The following is a 6,000-nucleotide window of genomic DNA, read 5'->3' on the forward strand; positions in this document are numbered from 1 at the left end:
AGACCTATCTTTTTGCGTATGCGTTTGACTGATATGCTTAAAATGAATCCTTATGCTAAGTACATGAAAGATATTGTTACTAATAAAAGAAAGATACCGGAAGCTGAAATTTCCACCATGCTTACTAATTATACTTTTAAAGGTGGAATACCTAAGAAACTAGGAGATCCTGGAGTACCAACTATACCATGCTCCATTAAAAGAAACTATGTTAAAACTGCTTTATGTGATCTTGGAGCCGGTGTTAGTGTTATGCCTCTCTTTATATCATAGACTTGATTTGAATAAGTTGACACGTACTGAAATATCTTTGCAAATGGCTGATAAATCAACTGCTATACCTGTCGGTATTTGTGAGGATGTGCCTGTTGTGGTTGCAAATTTTACTATTTTAACGGACTTTGTTATTCTTGATATTCTCGAGGATGATAGTATGTCTATTATTCTTGGAAGACCCTTTTTGAATACTGCAGGGGCTGTTATCGATTGCAACAAAGGCAATATCACTTTTCATGTTAATGGTAATGAGCATACGGTACACTTCCCGAGGAAACAACCTCAAGTCCACAGTATCAATTCTATTGGAAAAATTCCATTGATTATTTTTGGAGATTTTGAATTTCCTCTTCCTACTGTCAAGAAGAAATATGATATTCTTATCGTTGGGGATGTGCATATCCCCATTGAGGTAACCTAGTGTTATTCGAAAATTCTCTAGTTCCATGTTATTCGGAATGAGTTTGTTAACAAAACCTGATCAACCTTGTGAGTGGATTCCTTTTGATGAGCATGAGATGGATGAATTTAGAAAACACAACTCTCTGTACCCTCTTTTTACTTTCCGTTATTTATATTAAATAAAGCAAAAATAGTAATTTTTGTCTGTTTTTGAATTATCCGTGCAATATAAAATACCCCGAAAATAACAGTTCTCCAAATGCCCTGAAATTTAAATATGATTTTTTCTGGAATATCTGGCACTGAGAACACAGCAGGGGGAGCAAGCACCTAGCCATGAGGGTCCAGGGCGTGCCCACCCCCTGGGCGTGCCCCCCTGCCTCGTGGGCTGATACGTCTCCAACGTATCTATAATTTTTGATTGCTCCATGCTATATTATCTACTGTTTTGGACATTATTGGGCTTTATTATCCACTTTTATATTATTTTTGGGACTAACCTATTAACCGGAGGCCCAGCCCAGAATTGCTGTTTTTTTTTTTGCCTATTTTGGGGTTTCGAAGAAAAGGAATATCAAACGGAGTCCAAACGGAATGAAACCTTCGGGAACGTGATTTTCTCACCGAATACAACTCAGGAGACTTGGACCCTACGTCAAGCCAACTAACAGGAGGCCACGAGGTAGGGGGCGCGCCTGCCCCCCCCCCCAGGCGCGCCCTCCACCCTCGTGGGCCCCCTGTTGCTCCATCGACATACTTCTTCCTCCTATATATACCCACGTACCCCCAAACAATCAGATATGGAGCCAAAACCCTAATTCCACCGCCGTAACTTTCTGTATCCATGAGATCCCATCTTGGGGCCTGTTCCGGAGCTCCACTGGAGGGGTATCGATCACGGAGGGCTTCTACATCAACACCATAGCCTCTCCGATGAAGTGTGGGTAGTTTACTTCAGACCTACGGGTCCATAGTTAGTAGCTAGATGGCTTCTTCTCTCTTTTTGGATCTGAATACAATGTTCTCCCCCTCTCTTGTGGAGATCTATTCGATGTAATCTTCTTTTTGCGGTGTGTTTGTTGAGACCGATGAATTGTGGGTTTATGATCAAGTCTATCCATGAATAATATTTGAATCTTCTCTGAATTCTTTTATGTATGATTGGTTATCTTTGCAAGTCTCTTCGAATTATCAGTTTGGTTTGGCCTACTAGATTGATCTTTCTTGCAATGGGAGAAGTGCTTAGCTTTGGGTTCAATCTTGCGGTGTCCTTTCCCGGTGACAGTAGGGGCAGCAAGGCACGTATTGTATTGTTGCCATCGAGGATAACAAGATGGGGTTTTCATCATATTGCATGAGTCTATCCCTCTACATCATGTCATCTTGCTTAAGGCGTTACTCTGTTTTTAACTTAATACTCTAGATGCATGCTGGATAGCGGTCGATGAGTGGAGTAATAGTAGTAGATGCAGGCAGGAGTCGGTCCACTTGCCTCGGACGTGATGCCTATATACATGATCATACCTAGATATTCTCATAACTATGCTCAATTCTGTCAATTGCTCAATAGTAATTTGTTCACCCACCATAGAATACTTATGTTCTCGAGAGAAGCCACTAGTGAAACCTATGGCCCCCGGGTCTATCTTTATCATATCAATCTCCTACTACTTAGTTATTTACTTTGCTATTTACTTTGCCTTTATTTTACTTTGCATCTTTATCATAAAAATACCAAAAATATTATCTTTATCATATCTATTAGATCTCACTCTCGTAAGTGGACCTATAGGGATTGACAACCCCTATTTGCGTTGGTTGCGAGGATTTATTTGTTTGTGCAGGTACGAGGGAAATACTTACGCTACTTTGCTGCATCATCCCTTCCTCTTTGGGGAAAACCAACGAAGTGCTAAAAGAGGTAGCAAGAAGGATTTCTGGCGCCGTTGCCGGGGAGGTCTATGCAAAAGTCAACATACCAAGTACCCATCACATACCCTTATCTCCCGCATTACATTATTTGCCATTTGCCTCTCGTTTTCCTCTCCCCCAATTCACCCTTGCCATTTTATTCGCCCTCTCTCTCTATCCTCCCTCTCTATTTGCCCTTTTTATCTGCTTGCTTTTTGTTTGCTTGTGTGTTAGTTTGCTTGTTTGTCGCGATGGCTCAAGATAATACTAAATTGTGTGACTTCACCAATACCAACAACAATGATTTTATTAGCACTCTGATTACTCCTCTTACGGATGCTGAATCTTGTGAAATTAATACTGCTTTGCTGAATCTTGTCATGAAAGATCCGTTCTCCGGCCTTCCTAGTGAAGATGTCGCTACCCATCTAAATAGCTTCATTGATTTGTGTGACATGCAAAAGAAGAAATATGTGGATAATGATATTGTTAAATTGAAGCTATTTCCTTTTTTGCTTAGAGATCATGCTAAAGCTTGGTTTTCGTCTTTGCCTAAAAATAGTATTGATTCATGGAATAAGTGCAAAGATGCTTTTATCTCTAAGTATTTTCCTCCCGCTAAGATCATCTCTCTTAGAAACGATATTATGAACTTTAAGCAACTTGATCATGAACATGTTGCACAAGCTTGGGAGAGAATGAAATTAATGATACGTAATTGCCCTACTCATGGTTTAAATTTGTGGATGATTATACAAAAAATTTATGCCGGATTGAATTTTGCTTCTAGAAATCTTTTGGATTCGGCCGCGGGAGGCACTTTTATGGAAATCACTTTAGGAGAAGCTACTAAAATCCTAGATAATATTATGGTTAATTATTCTCAATGGCATACTGAAAAATCTACTAATAAAAAGGTGCATGCGATAGAAGAAATTAATGTTTTGAGTGGAAAGATGGATGAACTTATGAAATTATTTGCTAATAAGAGTGTTTCTTCTGATCCTAATGATATGCCCTTGTCTACTTTGATTGAGAATAATAATGAATCTATGGATGTGAATTTTGTTGGTAGGAACAATTTTGGTAACAACGCGTATAGAGGGAATTTCAATCCTAGGCCTTATCCTAGTAATCCCTCTAATAATTATGGTAATTCCTACAACAATTCCTATGGAAATTATAATAAGATGCCCCCTGATTTTGATTATAATATTAAAAAATTTATTACTTCGCAAAAGAATTTTAATGCTATGATTGAAGAAAAATTGCTTAAGATTGATGATTTGGCTAGGAACGTTGATAGAATCGCTCTTGATGTTGATTCTTTGAAACTTAGATCTATTCAACCTAAGCATGATATCAATGAGTCTCTCAAAGCCATGAGAATTTCCATTGACGAGTGCAAAGAAAGAACCGCTAGGATGCGTGCTAAGAAAGATGCCTTTATAAAAGCGTGTTCTTCTAGTTCCTATGAAAATAATGATAAAGATCTAAAAGTTATTGATGTGTCCCCTATTAAATCTATGTTTTGCAATATGAATCTTGATAATGATGGGACTGAATATGATCCACCTTTACCTAGAAGGCGTTCCAAGAATTCTGAATCTTTTGATCTTGATATTAAATTTGATAAAAGTGGGATTGAAGAAATTAAAACCCTAGATGTTGCTAAACCCACCATTATGGATTTCAAGGAATTTGACTATGAAAATTGCTCTTTTATTGATTGTATTTCCTTGTTGCAATCCGTGCTAAATTCTCCTCATGCTTATAGTCAAAATAAAGCGTTTACTAAACATATCGTTGATGCCTTGATGCAATATTATGAAGAAAAACTTGAATTGGAAGTTTCTATCCCTAGAAAAATTTCTGATGAGTGGGAACCAACTATTAAAATTAAAATTAAAGATCATGAATGCTATGCTTTATGTGATTTGGGTGCTAGTGTTTCCACGATTCCAAAGACTTTGTGTGATTTGTTAGGTTTCCGTGATTTTGATGATTGCTCTCTAAACTTGCACCTTGCGGATTCCACTATTAAGAAACCTATGGGAATAATTAATGATGTTCTTATTGTTGTAAATAGGAATTATGTGCCCGTAGATTTTATTGTTCTTGACATAGATTGCAATCCTTCATGTCCTATTATTCTTGGTAGACCTTTCCTTGGAACGATTGGTGCAATTATTGATATGAAGGAAGGAAATATTAGATTCCAATTTCCGTTAAGGAAAGGCATGGAACACTTTCCTAGAAAGAAAATTAAATTACCTTATGAATCTATTATGAGATCCACTTATGGATTGCCTACCAAAGATGGCAATACTTAGATCTATTCTTGCTTGTTATGCCTAGCTAGGGGCGTTAAACGATAGCGCTTGTTGGGAGGCAACCCAATTTTATCTTTATTCCTTGCCTTTTTCTCCTGCTTAGTAATAAATAAATTATTTAGCCTCTGTTTTGTTCGTGTTTTTTGTGTTTAATTAGTGTTTGTGCCAAGTAGAACCGTTGGGAAGACTTGGGGAAAGTCTTGTTGAACTTGCTGTAAAAAACAGAAACTTTAGCGCTCACGAGAACTGCTGTTATTTTCATTTGGAAAGTGCTATTTAGTTAATTATTTTTGCAGATGACTTGTAGATAAATTCCTCACGTCCAGAAATTTATTTTAGAATTTTTGGGGTTCCAGATCTTGCGCTAGCTACAGATTACTACAGACTGTTCTGTTTTTGACAGATTCTGTTTTTCGTGCGTTGTTTGCTTATTTTGATGAATCTATGGCTAGTAAATTAGTTTATAAACCATAGAGAAGTTGGAATACAGTAGGTATAACACCCATATAAATAAATAATGAGTTCATTACAGTACCTTGAAGTGGTCTTTTGTTTTCTTTCACTAACGGAGCTCACGAGATTTTCTACTTTAAGTTTTGTGTTGTGAAGTTTTCAAGTTTTGGGTAAAGATTTGATGGATTATGGAACAAGGAGTGGCAAGAGACTAAGCTTGGGGATGCCCATGGCACCCCCAAGATAATCTAAGGACACCTAAAAGACAAAGCTTGGGGATGCCCCGGAAGGCATCCCCTCTTTCGTCTACTTCTATTGGTAACTTTACTTGGAGCTATATTTTTATTTACCACATGATATGTGTTTTGCTTGGAGCGTCTTGTATGATTTGAGTTTTCTTATTAGTTTACCACAATCATCCTTGCTGTACACACCTTTTGAGAGAGCCATACATGATTTGAAATTTGTTAGAATACTCTATGTGCTTCGCTTATATCTTTTGAGTTATATAATTTTACTCTAGTGCTTCACTTATATCTTTTAGAGCACGGTGGTGGATTTGTTTTGTAGAAACTATTGATCTCTCATGCTTCACTTAGATTATTTTGAGAGTCTTAAATAGCAT

The sequence above is a fragment of the Triticum urartu genome, chromosome 2A (assembly GCF_056163025.1).
Source record: "Triticum urartu cultivar PI428250 chromosome 2A, HENAU_Tu73, whole genome shotgun sequence".
NCBI classification, from domain to species: domain Eukaryota; kingdom Viridiplantae; phylum Streptophyta; class Magnoliopsida; order Poales; family Poaceae; genus Triticum; species Triticum urartu.